General features: G+C 43.2%; 1 long non-coding RNA gene across 2 annotated transcripts; it reads left to right on the forward strand.

Annotated features, from left to right (window-relative positions):
* The first annotated feature begins 1,753 nt into the window (after window positions 1-1,753).
* LOC112445661 (uncharacterized) lies at window positions 1,754-18,789 on the forward strand. Of its 2 annotated transcripts, none has more exons than XR_003033742.2 (3): window positions 1,754-7,026; window positions 11,042-11,224; window positions 18,721-18,789. It is a non-coding gene; the product is annotated as an uncharacterized lncRNA (long non-coding RNA). The 2 variants fall into 2 exon arrangements; XR_009493726.1 differs by lacking the exon at window positions 18,721-18,789 and adding an exon at window positions 10,007-10,096 and having other exon boundaries at window positions 11,042-18,050.
* Window positions 18,790-26,034: the final 7,245 nt, after the last annotated feature.

Below are 26,034 nucleotides of genomic sequence, written 5' to 3' on the forward strand. Positions count from 1 at the left end.
ACTTTCTGGGATCACTCATGTGAGCAGGCTTAACACATCCTGAACTTCAGAATTCTACTGTGGAGGGGGCTTGTCTCTTTGTTTGCAAAATCATTCATTTTCCAGGGTCCCTACTCTCTCCCTAGAGTGTTCCTGTGAAGGACCCGAGTTCTCAGTGATGACCTCTTCTGACCTGTGTCCCCAGGTATCAAGGGTCAGCAGCCCTCCGATACTGAGAGATAAAGTGTGTTTCTGTCTATGTAGGTGGAGGCATGATCCAATTGCCATAGTTACACCTTTAGTAGACAATTTTTATTTTGCCACTACAGCTTTTATCGCTCAACTCTTTTACTTAAAGTGTTGAACATTTGTTTATCTCAGAATTTCTGAGTTGGCTATAGGGAATTCAGTGATGGTGTTATGTATTAATAGAAGCATAAAAGTGATGGAAAAAAGTGACCTTTACTTGTTCATGCGGTACATCCATCTGTTGGGCTGACTTGTCTATCCATCTCTGTCTCATGCTCAGAATGCAGAGCCATGAGGCCCAGGCTGTGTCAGGGAGAAATAGCTTTGTTTCTTTACAAACTCATGATGTTTCATATTAAATTTAAATAACAACAAAAGATTTAGGACTTATATTTTACATAGTGATTTGCTGGTCGGTGTTTGCTTCTCTCCTCCTGGGTTGCATTCCATTTCATCCTCGGGTTAATACAAAGGGAAATAAAAGAATGGCAGAGGGGCTTCACCTCATTTTCTGTGATCTTCAAGACTTGAGATATTTTGTTTCTCCTTTCAACTTACTTAGAAAGCAAAACGATAGTTGTTTGTGGAGAAAATAAAACATTTGTATATCTGAACATAAAGCATATGTATATCTGTCATGGAAGTGAAAAAAGATAAGTGACTTTTCAGCTGACAAAATAGCAACATGTAAGTTAAATCTAAAAAAGCTCAGCCAAACAGTGGAAGAATCATAGGATTTGAAGGATGTTAAGCAGTCACAAGACAGGCATCTGTGCGTGCTGAGTTACTTCAGTCATGTCTGACTCTTTGAGACCCAGTGGACAGCCTCCCCCGTCCATGGGATTCTTCATGCAAGAGTACTGGAGTGGGTTGCCATTTCCTCCTCCAGAGGATCTTCATGACCCAGGGATCAAACCCAGGTCTCTTATGTCTCTTGCAGTGGCAGGTGAGTTCTTTAGCACCAGTGCCACCTGGGGAGCCCCCACAAAGACAGCCAGATGAGTCCAAAAATTATCCACGTAGTCTTGCCCGAAAATTGTCCCCAGAGTGTTGAAGAAAGAAAAAAAAAAAAAAAGAACAAAAGTTACTTAACATACAGGAGAAGGAAATGACAATCCGCTCCAGTTTTCTTGTCTGAAGAATTCCATGAAAGGAAGAGCTTAGCGGGTACAGTCCTTTTCGGTTCAGTCACTCAGTCGTGTCTGACTCACTGCGACCCCATGGACTGCAGCAGGCCAGGCCTCCCTGTCCATCACCAACTCCAAGAATTGACTCAAACTCATGTCCATGGAATCGGTGATGCCATCCAACTATCTCATCCTCTGTCATCCCCTTCTCCTCCTGCCTTCAATCTTTCCCAGCATCAGGATCTTTTCCAAGGAGTCAGTTCTTCGCATCAGGTGGCCAAAGTATTGGAGTTTCAGCTTCAGCATCAGTCCTTCCAATGAATATTCAGGATTGATTTCTTTAGGTTAAACTGGCTGAATCTCCTTGCAGTCCAAGGGACTCTCAAGAGTTTTTCCAATAGCCCAGTTCAAAAGCATCAATTCTTTGGCACTCAGCTTTCTTTATGGTCTAACTATCACATCCATACTTGACCTCTGGAAAAACCATAGCCTTGACTAGACAGACTTTTGTTGCCAAAGTAATGTCCCTGCTGTTTGAAATGCTGTCTAGGTTGGTCATAAGTGACGAAATGTGGTCCACTGGAGAAGGACTGGCAAACCACCTCAATATTCTTGCCTTGAGAAAAAACTTTCCCTTTGTATAGTCCACGGAGTTGCAAGAGAGTCATACTCAAATGAGCAACTGACATGTGTTTCACCTAGAAATTAAAGGTCTCTGAACGTGTCAATTCCCAGGCAGATTGATAGGAAGTCTGGGGTCCCCAAGGACGAGAGAGCGGTTTGGGGCTCTCCAGGTGGAGATAGGGTTCTGGAGTTCTCAAGGAGAAGAAAAGAACAAACTTTTTTTCTACATTGCTGTGTCTTAGTCAATAGAACAGTGTATCTTGCTCTAGGATATGTTTCTCTGTAACTAGAACCTTGTGATTTATCTTAAGATGTATGTTATTGGAGTGGGTCTGGTAAGATCTTTCTATTGTTAGTTCTAATCTCATTATCTTAAAATGTATTTGGTGGGAGTTTGTCTAGTAAGATCTTTAAACTTTGAGACATTCTTTTGATTTATTGTAATAAGCAATTAAAAAAGTATATAGCTCCCTCGCTAAGGCTAGGGAGTGGGGCACTCTCCATCCCCCTTCTGATGTCTATGTCAGAAGCTTTCTCTCTTTTTATACTTTAATGAAACTCTGCTATACAAAAGCTCTTGAGTGATCAGCATGGTCGCTGCTTCCGGAGCTAAATCTTCAGAGATCAGGAATCCTACATTCTTCACCATAAGCTATCAGCTCTCCCATCCCTTAATTGGAGAGAAGCAATCTAAAGATGCAGTCTGTAACCTGAAGCAGAGATTTGAGAGATCTAGTCTATATTGAAGCCATTCCCTGCTACTTGATCAGTACACACACACACACACTCTTGCTCTCTCTTCCTGGTTTACTTCCTCAATTACTGTAGTTCATTACCTTACTAGTTCTCAATTCTACCCAAGTAGCTACACCCCAGGTCATTGGTTACCAATGACTGTATTTTCTGAAATAGCCTCATTGGTGTCTGTGTTCTCTCTTACTACTGAGTCAAGGTGGAAAGTGGATGCAAGTGCAATTATTATTCAAAGGGACATTGAGAGTTTTCTCCAGAAGTCAAGCAAAGAACAATGTACTGTTTAGGAATGAGTTAATGCGCCTTCAAACAGGAGCTATTTCCTCTGATTCCCCTTGCATTTCCCTACCTAGAATGCCATGGTGAAGGCTCCAAGGGTGTTAAAGTAGGTAAAGCAAATGATGAATGTGCAACCTTGGCCATATGAGCAGCCTGGAAGCAAGAAACACGTCCTGACCTTTCTCTGCACGCAGCTTCCTTAGGCCAAGACATGTCCTGCCTGAAGCTGGGAGTATTTTCCTCTCTAAAATACGAAAGCTAAGGAAGCAGGCTTTTTCAAGTTATTGGTTCAGTTATTTCCAGAAAAAATAATCTTCCCCTAGTTCTGAAGAAAATGCTAATAAGAAGGCAGACTTCTGCCTAGAAGAGCAAGAAGCCTGTTCTACAGACTTGATCAGTGTCCTAATCCATCTGGGCCGGTAGGTGGCACGCTTCCCCCGTAATTATTTTTAGTAGCCTCAAGAGGAAAAGGGATCCTGCTTTCTAGTCCATTTTGGCCAAGGCTGTTGTTACAGTATTGTAACAAGGACATTCTCTCATTCCCAAAAGTATTCATCTCAAGAAAAACAATAACCTCTTACATAAGAGTTTCTGAAAAGCCTAGAACTTTGACTCAAACTTTTAAGTGGTGGCTTTGCACTGTCAGGGCTTCCCTTGTGGCTCAGACAGTAAAGAATCTGCCTCCAATGTGGGAGACCCAGGTTTGATCCCTGGGTGGGAAAGATCCCCTGGAGAAGGAAATGGCAATCCACTCCAGTACTCTGCCTGGAGAATCCCATGGACAGAGGAGCCTGGTGGGCTATGGTTCATGCGGTGGCAAAGAGTGGGCACGACTGTGACACTATGCTTTGCACTCTTAAGGGGAAATCGGTAGCCAGAAGCAGAAAGAAACAGGAAAGAGCTGTATGAATGGCTGGTGCAGGGGAAGGACCAGTGAATCTGGAGAGCATACTGGGAATTGCCACATTGTGAGGAAGTAGCGGCATCATTTGTTTTATCCCATTTCCCAGATAATTGCATTTTTAACACACTGAAAGTTTGTGACAACCCCGTGTCAGGCAAGTCTATCAATGCCATTTTCAAAAGCCCTTGCACACTCACTGTCTTTGTGCCACACTGCAGTAATTCTCAGGATAGTTCAAACCTTTACCAGCAAAAAACTCTGAAGGCCCAGATGATCACTGGTGATTTTTCGCAATAAATTATGTATGGTCAGGCCACTCAGGATGACTGTTTTCTTACTATCTGTACATCCCCTGCCCCACAGTACACCCTATGCACATGACTGGCTTTTCTCTGCACTTGTCCCAGTCCCCAAATTTGATCTCTTTTGTCAAAGGGGTGGTGAGGGACATGTCCCTCTACTGGTTTCCATGATAACTAATGGGCCCAACTGATCTCACTCCTAGGACCAGCACTCTCCTCCCACATGTGCCTCTCCCTCCTTCCCCATTCCCCACTTCCCCACCCTCTACTCCCCACCCCTCCATTGCTCTCAGAATGAAGCCTGTCACCATGTATTAATACTTCCCACCCCCAGTGCGCCACACATGGTGGGGTGTTGCTCCAGCACCTTGCTTCATGTCCTGGGGCAGCACATGTAAGTGCCTCCCATCCATTAAACCATCCCTGCCTCTGTTCTTGATGGCAGATTCTTTCTTTGGTCTCAAAGCTGGGCAAACACAGGTCTTGTAAGCCTGCAGGGTACAACCCAACAATCGGTGGCAGCCAGGAGACGGCAGAAACTCCTGTGAGTGCCCAGAGACAGGATGGGGAAAGGAAAGTTATTAGGGGCATCCAGTAGCACGTGGGGCCCAAAAGTTGCTGGGTGATCCTGAGATGGCTGTACACTAACCGAGGGGGCCCAAAAGTTGCTGGCTGCAATCCCCAAGCTGTAAGGTACTCCTGAGGTGGCCATCCACTACCATACGGTGCCCAAGAATTGCAGGGGGAATCCCAGAAGCAACAGGGAAATCCCTGGGTGGCTGTCCACTAGGATGTGGGGCCTTTGGGTGGCTGTCCTCATTGAATGGGGGCTGCCCAGAGGTCTGGAGAACAATGGCCTCTGCTAGCTCTGCTACTGTATCAAAGTGAGCCTTTTATAATTGGTTAAGCCAGCTTTCTGGAAGGAATTGGTATTTCTCTTGTGCCTTTGCCATGTAAGTGTTCTACCTGGCTCTCTGGAACTTTAATGTTCTCTGATCTCTTAAAGTAAGGGGAAAAAAGAGCTTTTAGGTAAACTTTAGAAATAATTATGTTTTAGGTAACATCTATCTAAAATAGTCTCCCCAGGTTTTGGTAACTTGAAACTAAGTAAAGAGAATTCATTGACTTCTGTACTGTGTGGTTCGTTGTGGTGGCCTCTTTGGGACCCCATGGGCTATAGCCCTCCAGGCTCCTCTGTGCATGGGGATTCTCCAGACTAGAATACTGGAGTGGGTAGCCCAGCCCTCTTCCAGGGGATCATCCCAACCTAGGTCTCCTACATTGCAGGCAGATTCTTTAGCGACTGAACCACCAGGGACGCCCAAGAATACAGGAGTGGGTAGGTAGCCTATCCCTTCCTCAGGCAATCTTCTGACCCAGGAATGGAACCAGGGTCTCCTGCTCTGCAGGTGGACTCTTTACCAGCTGAGCTATCAGGGAAGCCCTGCAGGCAGCTTAGAAAGATATATAATATTATTTGTCATTCCAGTATCATATGTACCTAATGCTTCCCATGTGAGAACATTCTTTCCTTTACTTCTCTTTGCAGTCTTTAGTATAATTGAAATAAAATAATACTGTTTTTATGTCCTCTTCTCTGTAAGACTGAGAGTTTCCATGCAGTAGGAACTACATTTGCTTTATTCACTTGTATTCCTTGGTGAGAATTACACAGTCTGTCACTTAGGGACTCAATATATATGTATAATATGAATGGAATGACTGAATAAAAAAATGTAACCATGCATTGTTTGATAAAATGTTAAATGGAGGTTTGGATTTAATTTTTGAGTAAAGAAACTCATTTTCTTTCATAAGAATTTAATAAATAGAACAAAGTACCAAATTAATAACATGAAATGGTAAACATGTTTTAGAAATTTTAATATGATGTATAGAGGAATTGTAATTTTAGAAATATTTTAAGTATATTAGGTGCAGGAAGGAATAAGTCAATCAGCAACGATAACATCAGGGCCGGCATGACTTTAGGACTCATGCCCCTACAGCTAAATACTTTTATATCTACTTTTTATTACTACTGACAAAGTATTGGCTAAAGTAATACAATGAATTTGGTGGCTAAAGCAGAAATCAGTCGACTGAAATGAACACAGGTGAGTGTACGAGGGTGATGTTGCATCTTTGTCGGTGAGAGTCATCTCAAGCGGAGTTGAGATCTCCATCCATCTTTCTTAACCTCTTTTACAAGCTGCTTGATGAAGTGAGGGCTCCATCATCTCCACTCTTGACGATTTCCCAGGTGCAGTCACTGTATCTTTCTCTTTCAGGTAGACATGGATTCCGTGGAGGTACCTCTTCAAGGGCAGAGTGAGGCTTATCCTTCCCAGGGCAGAGTAGTCTTCCTGTGCCACCACCTGACCCAGGCAGGCGTTAAGGTCATCCAGTTGCTGTTGGAGTCCAAGCAGAGCTGCTCGAGGAGGGTGGCGTTCCAGGCAGCAGATGAGCACTCTGTGTGGAAGAGGTTGAAGCTCTGCTGGAGCATCTCGTGGAGCACAGAAATGGCCTGGGCCTCCTGGAGCTGGTCACCCTCCACCATCTGCTGGGGAAAACCGAAGCCTTTTCTGTCCTACAGACAGGAGTGAGGGGAGAGTCTGCTCATTCGGGCCAGGAGGCTGAGGTTCTGCCTGCCAACAAGCACGTGGTTCTGAGACAGATCACAGCCCAGAGATCCTCCCGGGCTGTAGCTGACCAGCACCAGGGCCATCAGTAGAGAGAGCACGAAATCCATGGGGAAGATGAGGCTGCTGCTCAGCTGGCTGAGATGGCGTCTGGTGCAACCTTGGAGGTAGGGTGTCTGATGATAATCTTTCTAAGCAAGGCTTTTAAGTAGGGAAGACAGTACTCATTGTCTTAAATTTCTGTCTCACTTGCCCTGTGTGTTTTCATTTAGAATATTTTCTATTTGACCTAGAAAATCTAAACTCTTAATTTTTATGGTAGAAGGTTAATTTTCCCAATAAAGTTTGGATTTGTCAAAGCAAATGTATATCAGTTAAATGAGAAATTAAAGAAAGGCTGAAATTATGTAAGTATGTAAAGACTTATAGAGGTATACATACTTATGTATACATTTAAGTATAATATATATAAACATTCCTTTTGTTCGTGCTATGTCAAAACAAAATTTTTCCTTGATTCTTAAGAGCATTTTTCCCCCCTTATCTTACTCATAGGAATTCAGAGTCACTCAGGCCATATTGGTTTCTGTAGTTTGTTTTCTGTTTCACAGAGCAGAGGCTTGTAATTAAGAGTGAATGAACTACTCAGTTGTTCTGTTCTTTTGAGAACATTCATTCAGGTTCCTGAGATTACATTTCACTGGGGCCACAAGATCTTGAGGAGTGGAGTATCTCCTGCCATATCAGTAAACTAGGATGACACAGTCCTCAAGAGTTTCCAGCCCTCCAGGGCGCTCAGGAAGGGGGAATACACCTGTGGGCTGACAGCTACCAAATTGCAGCTACTCCCTAAGGTGAGCCCAAGGCAACTCAGGAAGTGAAAAAATGCAAGATGCAAGAAAATGCAAGGAAAGATGCCCCAGAAGAGCTGAGATTCAGGAAAGGAATGTTGTCAGTGAGCCCAGACACTTGCCTCCTCCCATACAAAGGAAAAGTGCTAAATTCCTTAACTTGAGATAGCTGGTTTTCTTTAATTCACAAAACTACTTTGATGTTCAGACTACCTCCCCTTTCTTGCAAACCCCTCTATAACCTGTCTCTTCCCCTCAGCTCCTTGGAGCAATTCCCTCAGGGTGACTTGAGATACTGTCTTCTGAATTCCCACTAAATAAAGCATAACTGTCAACTTTTAGGTTGTCACTATTTCTTTATTTTTTAAATTAACTTATTTAATTGGAAGCTAATTACTTTACAATATTGTAGTGGTTTTTGTCATACATTGACATGAATCACCCATGGATGTACATGTGTCCCCATCCTGAACTCCCCTCCCACCTCCCTCCCTGTCCCATCCCTCAGTGTGGTCCCAGCGCACCAGCCCTGAGCGCTGTGTCCCATTCATTGCACCTGGACTGGTGATCTACTTCACATATGGTAAATTACATATTTCAACGCTATTCTCTCAAATTATCCCACCCTCACCTTCTCACACGGAGTCCAAAATTCTGTTCTTTTCATCTGTGTCTCTTTTGCTGTCTCACATATAGGGTCATCGTTACCGTGTTTCTAAATTCCATATATATGCATTAATATATTGTATTGGTGTTTTTCTTTCTGACTTACTTCACTGTGTATAATAGGCTCCAGATCAACAGTCAGGAACAATAAACAAGACATGATGGTTTCTTTCAACCTGCTTTTTATGGTAGATCTATTGGAGAAAGAAATGGCAACCTACTCTAGTATTCTTGCCTAGAAAAGCCCATGTCTGGAGGAACCTAGTAGGCTACAGTGCTTGGGATTGCAAAGAGTCAGACATGACTGAGAGACTTCCCTTTCACTTTTATAGTCTTGCACTGGCTGTGCCAATATCCCCACCAGGAACCCTGCTTCTTTTCTGGTGCATGTAGGTCTGAAGATTCTAATTCCAAGGTAATTAATTGTCTTTCCAGCACCACCTCACTCACAAGGTGGTTATCACCTCCAGTAGCACTTTTCCTCTGGAATGACAGTGTCCTCAACCCAACCTCTCTGGGCCTCACCCGTGAGGGCTGGCTAACCACATCCTGAGAACTTCAGAATTCTACTGTGGAAGGACTTGTCTCTTTGTTTGCAAAATCATTCATCTTCCAGGATCCCCACCCTCTCCCAGTGCATGTTTGTGTGAAGGAGGGGAGTTCTCAGTGATGACCTCCTTTTCTTCTGCTCCGTGTCCCCAGGTATCAAGTGTTAGCAGCCCTCAGATGCTGAGACCTAAAGTGTGGAGATCTAAGTAGGTGGAGGCATTATCCAATGGCAATTGTTACACCTTTGGTAGACAATTTTTATTTTGCCACTATAGCTTTTATCGTTCAATTCTTTTACTTAAAGAGTTCAAGATTTGTTTTGCTCAGAATTTCTGAGTTGGCTATATGGAATTAATTGATGGTGTTATGTAGTGTTGAAAGCTTCTGTCACAGAACTCAGTGCCCTTCAGTTGTTCATTCAGTCTACCTCCTTCTGTTGGGCTGACTTTTCGATGCATCTCTGTCTTGTGGTCAGAATGCAGAGCAGTGAGGCCCAGGCTGTGTCAGGGAGAAATAGCCTTGTTTCTTTACTTACTCATGATGTTTTGTTTTATATTTAAAGAACAGCAAGAAAACATTTAAGACCTTATTTTTTGCATATTGATTTCCTGGCTAGTTTGTCTCTCCTACTGCATTCCTAAACATTTCATCCTAGGGTTAATACAAAAGGAAGGAAAAGAATGGCAGAGGGGCCTCACCATATTTTCTGTGATTTTCAACACTAGAGATTGTTTTGTTTTTCATGTCAACTTTCCTGGAAGGCAAAACTTGATAGTTGTTTGTGGACAAAAATAAAACAAAAATAATTTTGAATGTCATGAAAGAGAATATAGACAAATGTCTTTTTTGCTGACAGTATGGCAAGTGTAAGTTGAAGAAAGGTCAACGAAAAAATGGAAGGAAACATACTATTTGAAAGTTGTCAAACAGTCTCAAAGACAGCCATGTGCATGTGCTAAGTTGCTTCAGTCATGTCTGACTTTGTGACCCTGTGGACAGGCTCCCCTGTCCATGGGATTCTCCAGGCAAGAATACCTGAGTGGGTTGCTATTTCCTCCTCCAATTATCTTCCCGACCCAAGGGTTAAACCGTGGACTCTTATGTCTCCTGGATTGGCAGGCAAGTTCTTTACCACTGATGTCACCTGGGAAGCCTCCACAAAGATGGCCAGGTGAGACCAAAAATTGTATATGTATTCTTGCCCCCAAAAGGGCCCCAAAGTGTTGAAGGAAGAAAGAAATGGAATAAAACTTATTCAAGAAACGAATTAGAGCACCCTCTCATTTGTCATTTGGAGAGAAGCAAACTAAAGACAAGCCTGTAAATGAGGCAGAGATTTGATAGATCTAGGCTAAATTGAAACCCTCCCGACTCGTTGAGCAAACACACGTGCACACATGCAGGCATACCCATGCACACATGCACGCATACACTCATGGACACATCCTTGTTAATTCCTGAATTAAAATTGGATTACCTTAATAGTTCTCAATTCTACCCAAATAGGAACACCCCAGGCTATTCGTTGCCAACAGTTGTCTTCTCTGAAATCCCTTTGTTTGTGGCTGTGTTCTATTTTACAATGAGACAATGTGGAAGGGATGCCAGTGCAGTTATTATCAAAGGGAATAATAAATCTAAAGCAAGGCTTTAAGTAGGGAAGACAGGACTCAGTGTCATGAATTTTCTCTCTCACATCCATTTTGTGTTTTCATTTAGACACTTTCTATTTGACCCAGAAAATGTAATCAGTCTATTCTTATAATTTTAACAATAAGTGTTTTGTTTTCCCACTAAACTTTGGATTTGTCACTCCAAACGGATATCAAATAAATAAGAAACTAGTTAAAGGCTGAGGTTATGAAGGGATGTAAAGACTTATACACATGTACATACTTATGTACACATTTTAATACATATAAAGATTCCTTTTCTTTGTGTCAAGAAGAAAATTTTTCCTGGACTCTGTACTGCATTTTTCTCTCCTTACCTTATACATAGGAGGTCAGAGTCCCTCAGCCCCTCTAGATTTCTGTATTTTGTTTACTGTTTTAATCAGAGCAGAGGCTTGTAATTATGAGTGCATGAGCTAATCAGTTGTTTCTGCTCTTTTGAGGACATTCATTCAGGTTCCTGAGGTTACATTTCACTGGGACCACAGGTCATGAGAAATGGAGTGTTTCCTGCCATATCAGTAAACCAGGATGACAAAGTCATCAGTTTCCAGCCCTCCAGGGTGCTCAGGAAGGAGGAATATACCCCTGGTCTGACAGCTATCAGATTGGAGCCACTCCCTAAGGTGAGCCCAAGGGAACTCAGGATGTGAAAAATGCAAGGCTCATGGCCCCAGGATAGGTGAGATGCATGAAAAGAATGATTTCAGTGAGCACACACTCTTGCATCTTCCCATACATAGCAAAGTGCTAAATTCCTTTACTTGAGATATCTGGTTTTCTCTACTTCACAAAAATACTTTTGAGGTTCCGACTACCTGCCTGTACTGCAAACTTCTATACAACCTGACTCCCCCTCTCCCCCCACCCCCCAGCTCCTTGGAGCACTTCTCTCAGGGTGACTTGAAATACTGTCTCCTGAATTCCCACCAAATAAAACATAACTCTCAACATTTAGGTTGTGGCACTTTTCTTCAAGTTGATAGTCAGCAATAACATACTAGACATCACTGTTTCTTTCCACCATTTTTTTTATACTAGATCTATAGTCCAATGGCAACCCACTCCAGTACTCTTGCCTGGCAAATCCTGTGGACAGAGGAGCCTGGTAGGTTGCAGTCCATGGGGTCCCTAGGAGTCGGACACGACTGAGCAACTTCACTTTCACTTTTCACTTTTATGTACTGGAGAAGGAAATGGCAACCCACTCCAGTGTTCTTGCCTGGAGAATCCTAGGGATGTCAGAGCCTGGTGGGCTGCCGTCTATGAGGTTGCACAGTGTTGGACACGACTGAAGTGACTTAGCAGCAGCAGCAGCATAGTCCTCGACAGGCTGTGCTAATACCCCGACCAGGAATCCTGTTTCTTTCCTGTGCACTTAAATGTGAAGATTCTAAACCAAGATAATAAATTATATTTCCAACACTGCCTCACTCACAAGGTAGTTTTCACCTCTAATAGCATGATTCGTCTGAATGACAGTGTCCTTCACCCAAACTCTCTGACACTCACTCGTGAGGGTAGGCTTACCTCATCCTGAGAAGTTCAGGATCTACTATGGAGGGGCCTGTCTCTTTCTCTGCAAAATCATTCATCTTCCAGGATCCCCACCCTCTCCCTGGAGTGTTTCTGTGAAGGACCCGAGTTCTCAGTGGTGACCTCCTCTTCTGACCTGTGTCCCCTGGTATCAAGGGTCAGCAACCAAGATGCTGAGAGCTAAAGTGTGTTTTTGTCTATGTGTGTGCGTGTTAGTCGCTCAGTTGTGTCTGATTCTTTGCGTCCCTATGGACTGTAGTCCTCCAGACTCATGTCTATGGGATTTTCCAGGTAAGAATACTACTTAGGTGGAGGCATTATCCAGTTGTAATAGTTACATCTTTAGTAGGCAATTTCTATTTTGCCACTACAGCTTCTATTATTCAAACCTTCTGTTTAAACTGTTGAACATTTGTTTTCCTCAGAATTTCTGAGTTGGCTATAGGGAATTCAGAGGTGGTGTTATATATTCTTAGAAGCTTGTATCACAGAAACCAGTGACCTTTAGTTGTTCATGGGGTACATCCGAATGGGCTGACTTGTGTATCCATCTCTGTTTTGTGCTGAGAATGTGGACCCATGAGGCCAGGCTGTGTCAGGGAGAAATAGCCTTGCTTCATTACTTACTCATGATGTTTGGTTTTAAATTTAAATAACAACAAAAGATTTAAGAACTTATAATTCTATAGTGATTTGCTGGTCGATGTTTGTCTCTCTCCTCCTGGCTTATGTTCCATTTCATCCTAGGGTTAATACAAAGGGAAATAAAAGAATGGCAGAGGGGCTTCACCGCATTTTCTGTGATTTTCAAGACTGGATATTTTGTCTCTCATTTGATCTTGCCTAGAAAGCAAAACAGTAGTGTTTGTGGGCAAAATAAAACATATATATATATATATATATATATATCTGAATGTCATGAAAGTGAAGAAAGATAAGTGACATTTCTGCTGACAAATGGCAAAGTGCAAGTTAAATCTAAAAAAAGCTCAGCCAAACAGTGGAAGAATTGTAGTATTTAAAGGATGTTAAACAGTCACAAAGACAAGCTGGTGTGCGAGCAAAGTCGCTTCAGTCATGTCTGACTCTTTAGGACCCAGAGAACATCCTCCCTTGTCTATGGGATTCTCCAGGCAAGAATACTGGAGTGGGTTTCCATTTCCTTCTCCAGGGGATCTTCCCGACCCAGGGATCAAACCCAGGTCTCTTATGTCTCCTACAGTGGCAGGTGGGTTCTTTAGCACCAGTGCCACCTGGGAAGCCCCACAAAGACAGCCAGATGAGTCCAAAAATATCCACGTAGTCTTGCCCCCCAAAGTGTCCCCAAAGTGTTGAAGGAAGAGAGAAAATAACTCAAAACTTACTTAATATACAGGAGAAGGAAATGACAATCCACTCCAGTTTTCTTGCCTGGAGAATTCCATGGACCGAGAGCCTGTGGGGTACAGTCCATTTCAGTTCAGTTGCTCAGACGTGTCTTAGTCTTGTAACCCCATGGACTGTAGCACGCCAGGCCTCCCTGTCCATCCCCAACTCCCAGAACTTACTCAAACTCATGTCCATTGAGTCGGTAAAGTCATCCAGCCATCTCATCTTCTGTCACCCCCTTCTTGTCCCACCTTTGATATTCCCCAGCATCAGGATGTTTTCAAAGCATCAGTTCTTCACATCAGGTAGCCAAAGTATTGGAGTTTGAGCTTCAGCATCAGTCCTTCCAATGAATATTCAGGACAGATTTCCTTTAGGATGGACTGGTTGGATCTCTTTGCATTCAGTGAGACTCTCAAGAGTCTTCTCCAACACCACAGTTGAAAAGCATCGATTCTTCGGTGCTCAGCTTTCTTTATGGTCCAACTCTCACATCCATACGTGACTACTGGAGAAACCATAGCCTTGACTAGATGGACCTTTGTTGACATAGTGATGCCTCTGCTTTTTAATATGCTGTCTAGGTTGGTTGTAAGTGACAAATGTGGTCCACTGGAGAAGGGAATGGCAAACCACTTCAGTATTCTTGCCTTGAGAATCACATGAACAGTATGAAAAGGATACAGTCCATGGAGTTGCAACTGGGTTGTACTCAACTGAGCAACTGACATGTATTTAACCTAGAAATTAGAGCTGTCTGAGAGTGTCAGTTCCTAGGCAGATTGATAAGAAGTCTGGGGTCCCCAAGGACGAGAGAGGGGTCTGGCACTCTCCAGGAGGATATAGGGTCTGGAGTTCTCAAGGAGGAGAAAAAAATAAACTTTTTTTCATGATCGCTTTGTCTTAGTTAATAGAACAAGGTATCTTGCTCGAGGATGTGTTTCTCCTTAGCAAGAACCTGCTGACTTACCTTGAGATGTACATTATAGGAGTGGGTGTGATAAGATCTTTCTATTGTTAGTTCTCATCCCATTATCTTAAAATGTATATTGTGGGAGTGGATCTAGTAAGATCTGTAAACCTTGAGACTTTCTTTTCATTTATTGTAATAACCAATTAAAAAAGTATATAGCTCCCTCACTAAGGCTAGTGAGCGGGGCTCTGTCCGTCCCCCTTCTGATGTCTATGTCAGAAGCTTTCTCTGTCCCTTTTTATGGTTTAATAAAACCCTGCTATACAAAAGCTCTTGAGTGATCAAGCCTGGTCCCCGGTCCCAAAGCTAAATCTTCTTTTGAGATCAGATATCCGACATCCTTTACGGTAAGCTGTCAGCCCTCTCATCCATTAATTGCAGAGAAGCAATCTAAAGATGAAGTCTGTAACCTGAAGCAGAGATTTGAGAGATCTAGTCTATATTGAAGCCCTTCCCTGCTGCTTGATCAGTAAACCCATACACACACACACTCTCTCTCTCTTCCAGGTTAACTTCCTCATTTACAGTATGCCATTACCTTACTAGTTCTCAATTGGACTCAAGTAGGTACACCACAGGTTATGGTTGGCAATAATTGTATTCTCTGAAATCCCCTCATTTGTTTCTGTGTGCTCTCTTATAGACTTCCCTGATGGCTCAGATGGTAAAGGTATCTGCCTACAATGTAGGAGATGCCGGTTTGATACCTGGGATGGGAAGATCCCCTGGAGAAGGAAATGGCAACCCACTCCAGTATTCTGCTTGGAGAATCCCATGGACAGAGGAGCCTCGGAGGCTACAGTCCATGAGATCACATAAGTCGGACACAACTGAGTGACTTCTCTCTCATACTACTGACTCAAGGTGGGAAGGATGCAAGTGCAGTTATTATTCAAAGGGACATTGAGAATTTTCAACTGAAGTCAAGGAACTGACAATGTACATTTTAGGAAAGAGTTAATGCACCTTCAAACAGGAGCTATTTCCGCTGATTTCCCTTGTATTTTCCTAGCCAGAATGCCATGGTCAAGGCTCAAGGGTGTTAAAGTAGGTAAAGCAAATGATGAACGTGCAACCTTGGCCAGATAAGCAGCCTGGAAGCGAGAAACACATCCTGACCTTTCTCTCCATGCAGCTTCCTTAGGCCAAGACATGTCCTGCCTGAAGCTGGGAGTATTTTCCTCTCTAAAATACAAAAGCTTAGGAAGCAGGCTTTTTCAAGTTATTGGTGTCAGTTCTTTCCAGGAAAGGTCCTCCTTGAGCTCTTGTAACAAGGACATTCATTCCCAAAAATATTCATCTCAAGAAAAACAATAACCACTTATTTATCAGTTTCTTAAAAGCCTAGAACTTTCCCTCAAACTTGTAAGTGGTAGGTTTGCACTGTCAGGGCTTCCCTTGTGGCTCAGACAGTAAAGAATCTGCCTCCAATGTGGGAGACCCAGGTTTGATCCCTGGGTGGGAAAGATCCCCTGGAGAAGGAAATGGCAATCCACTCCAGTACTCTGCCTGGAGAATCCCATGGACAGAGGAGCCTGGTGGGCTATGGTTCATGCGGTGGCAAAGAGTGGGCACGACTGTGACACTATGCTTTGCACTCTTAAGGGAAAATCGGTGGCCAGAACCACAAACAGGAAAGAGCTGTATGAATGGCTGGTGCAGGGGAAGGACCAGTGAATCTGGGGAGCATACTGGGAATTGCCACACTGTGAGGAAGTACTGGCATACTTTGTTTTATCCCATTTCCCAGTAATTGCATTTTTTATACATTGAAGGTTTCTGACAACCCCGTGTCAAGCAAGTCTATCAATGCCACTTTCAACAGCCCTTGCACACTCACTGTCTTTGTGCCACACTGCAGTAATTCTCAGGATAGTTCAAATGTTCACCAACAAAACAATTTGAAGGTCCAGTTGATCACTGGCGAAATTTAGCAATAAAGTATTTTTTAAATTAAGGTATATATGTATGGTCAGGCCACTCAGGATGACTGTTCTCTTACTCTCTGTACATCCCCTGCCCCACCAGTACACCCTATGCACATGACTGGCTTTTCTCTGTACCTGTCCCAGGCCCCAAATTTGATCTTTTTTATCAAAGGGGTAGTGAGGAGCGTGTCCCTCTAATGCTTTCCATGATAACTAATGAGCCCACCTGATCTCACCCCTAGGACCAGCACTCTCCTCACCCACGTGCCTCTCCCTCTTTCCCCATTCCCCACTTCCCCACCCTCTACTCCCCACCCCTCCATTGCTCTCAGAATGAAGCCTGTCACCATGTATTAGTACTTCCCACCCCCAGTGCACCACTCATGGTGGGGTTGTTGCTCCAGGACCTTGCTTCAGACATGTGAGCGCCTCCCATCCATTAAAGTATCCCTGTCTCTGTTCTTGACGGGAGATTCTTTCTTTGGTCTCGAAGCTGGGCCAACATAGGTCTTGTAAGCCTGCAGGGTACAACCCAACAATTGGTGACAGGCAGGATTGGGAGAAACTCCTGTGAGTGCCAAGATAAAGGATGGGGGGATGGAAAGTTATTGGGGGCATCCACTAGCATGTGGGGCCCAAAAGTTGCTGGATGATCCTGAGGTGGCTGTCCACTAACCGAGGGGGCCCAAAAGTTGCTGGCTGTAATCCCCAAGCTGTAGGGTACTCCTGAGGTGGCCATCCACTACCATATGGTGCCCAAGAATTGCAGAGGGAATCCCAGCAGCAGCAGGGAAATCCCTGGGTGGCTGTCCACTAGGACATGCAGCCTTTCAGGGGCTGTCCTTGTTGAATGGGGGCTGCCCAGAGATCTGGAGAACAATGGCCTCTGCTAGCTCTGCTACTGTTTCAAAGTGAGCCTTTTGTAATTGGTTAAGCCAGCTTTCTGGAAGGAATTGGTGTTTCTCTTGTGCCTTTGCCATGTAAATGATCTACCTGGGCTCTCTGGAACTAATCATCTGTGATTTTTAAGAGTAAGGAGAAAAAAGTGCTTTTAGGTAAACTATAGGTATAATTATGTTTAGGTAACATCTATCTAAGAACGTTACCCTGGATTTTGGTAACTTGAAACTAAGTTAAGAGAACTCATTGCCTTTCTGTGCCATGTGCCTCATTGTGTTGCACTCTTTGGGAACCCATGGGCTACAGCCCTCCAGGCTCCTCTGGCCATGGGGATCCTCCAGACAAGAATACTGGAGTGGGTTGCTTAACCCTCCTCCAGGGGATCTTGCCAACCCAGGTCTCCGGCATTGCACGCAGATTCTTTACCAACTGAACCACCAGGGAAGCCCAAGAATACTTGAGTGGTTAGATAGCCCATCCCTTCTAAAAGGGATCTTCCTGAACCAGGAATCGAACAGGGGTCTTCAGTTCTGCAGGCGCATTCTTTACTAGCTGAGTTACCAGGGAAGCCCTGAGGCAGTTTAGAAAGATATATAATATTATTTGTCTTTTCAGCATCATTTGGACCTAAAACCTCCTGTGTGAGGACATTCTTTTCCTTTACTTCTCTTTGCAGTCCTTAGTATAATTGAAATAAAATAATACTGTTTTTATGTCCTCTTCTCTGAAAGACTGAGAGTTTCCATGCAGTAGAACTACATTTGCTTTATTCACTTGTATTCCTTGGTGAGAATTACACAGTCTGTCACGTAGGTACTCAATGTATATGCATAATATGAATGGAATGAATGAATAAACAAATGTAACCACCCATTCTTTAATAAAGTTTTAATAATAATAATAATAAAGTTTTTGAGTAAAGAAACTCATTTTCTTTGATTTAATAAATAGAACAAAGGACAAATTTAATAACACAAAATGGTAAACATGTTTTAGAAATTTTAATAGATGTACAATGAATGTAACTTTACAAATTCCTAATATTTTAAGTATGTTAGATGCAAGAAGGAATACATAAATCAACAACAGATAACATCAGGGCAGGCATCACTTAAGGACTCATGCCCCTACAGCTGAGTACTTTTATATCTACTTGCTTATTACTGCTGACAAAGTATCAGTTAAGTAATTCAATGATTTCGGTGGCTGAAGCAGAAATCAGAGTCTTCTGAAATGAACACAGGTGAGTGTACGAAGGTGATGTGGCATCTTAGTCAGCGAGAGTCATCTCAAAGTGAGTTCAGATCTCACCCATCTTTCTTAACCTTTTTTGCAAGGGTGGTTGATGAAGAGAGGGCTCTCATCATCTCCACTCTGATGATTTCCAGGCGCAGTCACTGTATTCTTTTTCTTTCAGGTAGACATGGATACCCTGGAAGTACTTCTTCACAGTCAGAATGGGGCCCATCCTTCCCATGTCAGAGTCCTTTCTCTCCCATCACTGGGCCCAGGCAGGCGTCCAGGTCCTCCAGCTGCTGTTGGAGCCCAGTGCAGAGCTGCTCCAGGAGGGTGGTGTTCCAGGCAGCAGACGAGTGCTCTGTGTAGAAGAGGTTGAGGCACTGCTGGAGCATCTCGTGGAGCACAGAGATAGCCTGATCCTTCTGGAGCTGGTTGCCCTCCACCATCTCCTGAGAAGACCAAAGTCTTTCTGTCCTGCAGACAGGGATGAGGAGAGAGTCTGTTCATTCGGGGCCAGGAGCCTGAGGTTCTCCCTGGCACCTAGCATGTGGTCCTCAGACAGGTAACAAACCCAGAGATCGTCCCGGGCCGTAGCTGACCAGCACCAGGGCCATCAGTAGAGAGAGCACGAAGGCCATGGGAAGATGTGGCTGCTGCTGGGCTGGCTGAGATGGGTCTGGTGACCTTCAGGTAGGTTCTCTGATGATGATCGTTCTAAGCAAGGCTTTTAAATAGGGAAGACGGTACTCATTATCCGAAATTTCTCTCTCACTTCCTGTTTGTGTTTTCAGTTAGATATTTTCTGTTTGACCTAGGAAATGTATCAATCTAAACTCTTAATTTTTACAGTAGAAATTTAATTTTCCCAATAAAATTTGGGTTTGTCAATGTAAATGTATATCAATTAAATGAGAAACTAAATAAAGGCTGAAGTTATGTAAGTATGCAAAGACTTATAGAGGTGTACATAGTTATTATGTACAAATTTAAGGTATTAATATACTATAAACATTCCTTTTGTTTATTCTTAGTCTCAGGAATATAATTTTCCGTTGATTCTTAACTGCATTTTTCCCTCCTTATCTACACATAGGTATGCAAGAGTCACTCAGGCCATATTGAATGTTTGTAGTTTCTTTTCCTGTCTCACAGAGGATTAAGCTTTTCAATTAAGGCGTGAATGAACTACTCAGTTGTTTCTGTTCTTTTGAGAACATTCATTCAGGTTCCTGAGATTACATTTCACTGGGGCCAGAAGGTCATGAAAGTGGAGTATTTCCCGCCATATCAGTAAACCAGGATGACAGAGACATCAAGAGTTTCCAGCCCTCCAGGGCGCTCAGGGAGGGGGAATACACCTGTGGGCTTAGTTGATTTCAGTCGCTGAGTCGCATCCGACTCTTTGTGACCCCATGAATCGCAGCACATCAGGCCTCCCTGTCCATCACCAACCCCTGGATTTCACCCAAACTCATGTCCATAGAGTTGGTGATGCCATCCAGCCATCTCATCCTCTGTCGTCCCCTTCTCCTCCTGCCCCCAATCCCTTCCAGCATCAGACTCTTTTCCAATGAGTCAACTCTTCACGTGAGGTGGCCAAGAATTGGAGTTTCAGCTTTAGCATCATTCCTTCCAAAGAACACCCAGGACTGATCTCCTTTAGGATGGACTGGTTGGATCCCCTTGCAGTCCAAGGGACTCTCAAGAGTCTTCTCCAACACCATAGTTCAAAAGCATCGATTCTTTGGCACTCAGCTTTCTTCACAGTCCAACTCTCCCATCCATACATGACCACTGTAAAAACCATAGCCTTGACTAGACGGACCTTTGTTGGCAAAGTAATGTCTCTTCCTTTGAATATGCTATCTAGGTTGGTCATAACTTTCCTTCCAAGGAGTAAGCGTCTTTTAATTTCATGGCTGCAATCACCATCTGCAGTGATTTTGGAGCCCCCAAAAATAAAGTCTGACACTGTTTCCACTGTTTCCCCATTTATTTCCCATGAAGTGATGGGACCAGATTCCATGATCTTTGTTTTCTGAATGTTGAGCTTTAAGCCAACTTTGTCACTCTTCTCTTTCACTTTCATCAAGAGGCTTTTTAGTTCCACTTCACTTTCAGCCATAAGGGTGGTGTCATCTGCATATCTGAGGTTATTGATATTTCTCCCGGCAATCTTGGTTCCAGGTTGTGCTTTCCTCTAGCCCAGCTTTTCTCATGATGTACTCTGCATATAAGTTAAATAAGCAGGGTGACAATATACAGCCTTGATGTACTCCTTTTCCTATTTGGAACCAGTCTGTTGTTCCATGTCCAGTTCTAACTGTTGCTTCCTGCCTGCATATAGGTTTCTCAAGAGGCAGGTCAGGTGGTTCTGGTATGCCCATCTCTTTCAGAATTTTCCACAGTTTATTGGGATCCACACAGTCAAAGGCTTTGGCATAGTCAATAAAGCAGAAATAGATGTTTTTCTGGAACTCTCTTTGCTTTCCATGATGGGAATTTGGATTGTTGGCCATTTGATCTCTGGTTCTATCTGCCTTTCCCAACAGCTACCAACATTGCAGCTACTCCCTAAGGTTGAGCCCAAGGCAACTACAGGGAAGTGAAAAAATGGCAAGATTGCAAGAAAAATGCCAGGGAAAGGTGGCCCCAGGAGCAGCTTGAGATTGAAGGAAAGGAATGTTTTTCAGTGATGCCCAGACACTTGCCCTCTTCCCCAATACAAAGGAAAAGTGCTCAAATTCCTTAGAACTTGAGATGCAGCTGGCTTTTCTTTTTAATTCGCAAAACTACTTTTTTGATGTTCAACAACCTCCTCCCCTTTCTTGCAAAACTCCTATATATAACCTGAGACTCTTTCCCCTCTCCTCCTTGGAGCAATCTCTTCAGCGGTGACATTGATATACTTGCCTGCCCGAATTCCCATCAAATAAAGCATAACTTTCAACTTTTAGGTTGTTCATTATTTCTTTATGTTTTTTATATTAACTTATTTATTTTAATTGGAGGCTACTTACTTTACAATATTGTAGTGGTTTTGCCATACACTGACATGAATCACCCATGGGCGTACATGTGTCCCCATCCTGAACACCCCTCCTGCCACCCTCCCTGTCCATTCCCTCAGTGTGGTCCCAGCGCACCAACCCTGAGCGCCGTGTCACATTCATAACACCAGGACTGGCGATCTACGTCACATACGGTATATTACATATTTCAATGCTATTCTCTCAAATCATCCCACCCTCACCTTCTCACATGGAGTCCAAAATTCTGTTCCTTGCATCTATGTCTCTTTTGCTGTTTTTTCTGACTTACTTCACTGTGTATAATAGGCTCCAGATCAACAGTCAGGAACAATATACAAGACATGACGGTTCTTTCAACCTGCTTTTTATGGTAGATCTATTGGAGAAGAAAATGGCAACCCACTCTAGTATTCTTGCCTAGAAAGCCATGTACGGAGGAACGTAGTAGGCTACAGTCCTTGGAGTTGCAAAGAGTCGGACATGACTGAGAGACTTCACTTTCACTTTTATAGTCTTGCACTGGCTGTGCCAATATCCCACCAGAACCCTGCTTCTTTTCTGGTGCATGTAGGTCTGAAGATTCTAATTCCAAGTAATTAATTGTCTTTCCAGCACCACCTCACTCACAAGGTGGTTATCACCTCTAGTAGCACTTTTCCTCTGGAATGACAGTGTCCTCAACCAAACTCTCTGGGCTCACCATGAGGGCAGGCTAACTGCATCCTGAGAACTTCAGAATTCTACTGTGGAGGACTTGTCTCTTTGTTTGCAAAATCATTCATCTTCCAGCATCCCCACCCTCTCCCATGCAGTGTTTGTGTGAAGGAGGGGAGTTCTCAGTGATGACCTCCTCTTCTCCTGATCCATGTCCCCAGGTATCAAGTGTCAGCAGCCCTCAAATGCTGAGAGATAAAGTGCGGAGAGCTAAGTACGTGAGGCATTGTCCAATGGAATTGTTACACCTTTGGTAGACAATTTTTATTTGGCCACTACAGCTTTTATCGTTCAAGTCTTTTACTTAAAGTGTTCAAGATTTGTTTTGCTCAGAATTTCTGCTCGGTATAGGGAATTCAGTGATGATGTAATGTAATATCAAAAGCTTCTGTCACAGAAATCAGTGCACTTCGGTTGTTCATTCAGTCTACATCTTTCTGTTGGGCTGTCTTGTTGATCCATCTCTGTCTCATGCTCAGAATGCAGAGCAGTGAGGCCCAGGCTGTGTCAGGGAGACATAGCCTTGTTCTATACTATTCTTGATGTTTGTTTTAATTTAAAGAACAGCAAAAAAAATTTAAGAACTTATTTTCTGCATATTGATTACTGGCCATTTGTCTCTCTCCTGCTGTGTTCTTTACATTTCATCCTAGGGTTAATGAAAAGGAAGGAAAAGAATGGCAGAGGGCGTCACCATATTTTCTGTGATTTTTAAGATGAAGATTTTTTGTTTCTCATGTCAACTTTCCTGAAAGACAAAACTTGATGCTGTTTGTGGACAAAAATAAAACAAATATAACTTTGAAGTCCATGAAAGAGAATATAGACAAATGCCTTTTTGCTGACGCTATGGCAAAGGTAAGTTAAATCTAAAGAAGGTCAACCAAAAAATGGAAGGAATCATAATATTTGAAAGTTGTCCAACAGTCTCAAAGACAGCCATGTGCACGTGCTAAGTCGCTTCTGTCACGTCTGTCTGCCCATGGGATTCTCCAGGCAAGAATACTGGAGTGGTTACCATTTCCTCTTCCAGGGAATCTTCCTGACCCAGGCATCACACCCTGTCTTTATGTCTCCTGGTTTGGCAGGCAGTTCTTTACCACTGGTTCACTTGGGAAGCCTCCACAAAGATGGCCAGTGAGACCAAAAATTGTACATGTAGTCGTGCCCCCAAAAGGGGCCCCAAATGCTGAAGGAAGAGAAAAGGAACAAAACTTCTTTCACATATGAATTAGAGAGCCCTCTCATTGTCAGTTGGAGAGAAGCAATGTAAAGACAAGTCTGTAAATTGAGGCAGAGATTTGATAGATCTAGGCTAAACTGAAGCCCTTCCCACTGTCTAAGCAAACGCACACACACACACATGCACGCACACACACGACATACACATCGTGGTTAATTCCTGAATTACAATTAGATTTCTTAATAGTTCTCAATTCTGCCTAAATAGACACATCCCAGGCTATTGGTTGGGCAACAGTTGTGTTCTCTGAAATTCCCTTATTTGTGTCTGTGTTCTCTCTTACTCCCGAGGATAATGGAAGGGATGCAAGTGCAGTTATTATTCAAAGGGAATAGTAAACTTAAGCAGGCTTTCAATAGGGAAGACAGTACTCATTTTCAGAAGTTTTCTGAAAATGTTTTCTCACGTCCATTTTGTGTTTTCATTTAGACATTTTCTATTTGACCCAGAAAATGTAATGAATCTATAGTTTTAATTTTTACAATAGAAGTTCAGTTTTCCCCTTAAACCTTGTATTTGTCACTCCAAATGGATACCATATACATGAGAAATTAAATAAAGGCTGACATTATCTAGGTATGTAAAGACTTACACACATGTACATACTTATGTACATGTTTTAAAATATGTAAAGATTCCTTTTCTTTGTGTCAGGAACAAAATTTTTCCTTGACTCTGAACTGCATTTTTTCTCTCCTTACCTTGTACATAGGAGGTCAGAGTCCCTCAGCCCCTATAGGTTTCTGTATTTTGTTTTCTGTTTTAATCAGAGCAGAAGCTTGTGAGTATTAGTGCATGAGCTAATCGGGTGTTTCTGTTCTTTTGAGAACATTCATTCAGGTTCCTGAGGTTTCATTTCACGGGACCACAGGTCATGAGGAATGGGGTGTTTCCCACCATATCAGTAAACCAGGATGACACAGTCATCAGAGTTTCCAGCCGCACTGGCAACCCACTCCAGTACTCTTGCCTGGAAAATCCCAGGGATGGAGGAGCCTGGTGGGCTGCAGCCCATGGGGTCGCTAGGAGTCGGACACGACTGAGCGATGTCACTTTCACCTTTCACTTTCATGCTTGGAGATGAAATGGCAACCCACTTCAGTGTTCCTGCCTGGAGAATCCCAGGGACGGAGGAGCCTGGTGGGCTGCTGTCTATGGGGTCACACAGAGTCAGACACGACTAAAGCGACTTAGCATGGTGCTCAGGAAGGAGGAATATACCCCTGGTCTGACAGCTATCAGATTGGAGCCACTCCCTAAGATGAACCCAAGGGAACTCAGGATGTGAAAAATGGAAGGCTCATGGCCCCAGGATAGGTGAGATGCATGAACAGAATGATTTCAGTGAACTCAGACTCTTGCACCTTCACATACAGAGCAAAGTGCTAATTTCTTACCTTGAGATATCTGGTTTTCTCTACTTCACAAAAATACCTTTGAGGTTCAAGCTACCTGCCCATTCTTGCAAACTTCTATATAACCTGGCCTCTACCCCCATTCCTTGGAGCACTTCTCTCTGGGTGACTTGAAATACTGTCCCCTGAATTCCTACCAAATAAAACGTAACTCTCAACTTTTAGGTTGTGACTTTTTTCTTCAAGTTGACAGTCAGGAATAATATACTAGACATCTCTGTTTCTTTCCACCTTTTTTTTTATGGTAGATCTATAGTCCTCTACAGACTGTGCCACTACCCCCACCAGGAATCCTGGTTCTTTCTAGTGCACTTAAATGTGAAGATTCTAAACAAAGATAATTGTATTTCCAACACTGCCTCACTCACAAGGTATAGTTTTCACCTCTAATAGCACTTTTCATCTGGAATGACAGTGTCCTCAGCCCAAACTTTCTGGGATCACTCATGTGAGCAGGCTTAACACATCCTGAACTTCAGAATTCTACTGTGGAGGGGGCTTGTCTCTTTGTTTGCAAAATCATTCATTTTCCAGGGTCCCTACTCTCTCCCTAGAGTGTTCCTGTGAAGGACCCGAGTTCTCAGTGATGACCTCTTCTGACCTGTGTCCCCAGGTATCAAGGGTCAGCAGCCCTCCGATACTGAGAGATAAAGTGTGTTTCTGTCTATGTAGGTGGAGGCATGATCCAATTGCCATAGTTACACCTTTAGTAGACAATTTTTATTTTGCCACTACAGCTTTTATCGCTCAACTCTTTTACTTAAAGTGTTGAACATTTGTTTATCTCAGAATTTCTGAGTTGGCTATAGGGAATTCAGTGATGGTGTTATGTATTAATAGAAGCATAAAAGTGATGGAAAAAAGTGACCTTTACTTGTTCATGCGGTACATCCATCTGTTGGGCTGACTTGTCTATCCATCTCTGTCTCATGCTCAGAATGCAGAGCCATGAGGCCCAGGCTGTGTCAGGGAGAAATAGCTTTGTTTCTTTACAAACTCATGATGTTTCATATTAAATTTAAATAACAACAAAAGATTTAGGACTTATATTTTACATAGTGATTTGCTGGTCGGTGTTTGCTTCTCTC

The sequence above is a fragment of the Bos taurus genome, unplaced genomic scaffold (assembly GCF_002263795.3).
Source record: "Bos taurus isolate L1 Dominette 01449 registration number 42190680 breed Hereford unplaced genomic scaffold, ARS-UCD2.0 Leftover_ScbfJmS_2319, whole genome shotgun sequence".
NCBI lineage: Eukaryota > Metazoa > Chordata > Mammalia > Artiodactyla > Bovidae > Bos > Bos taurus.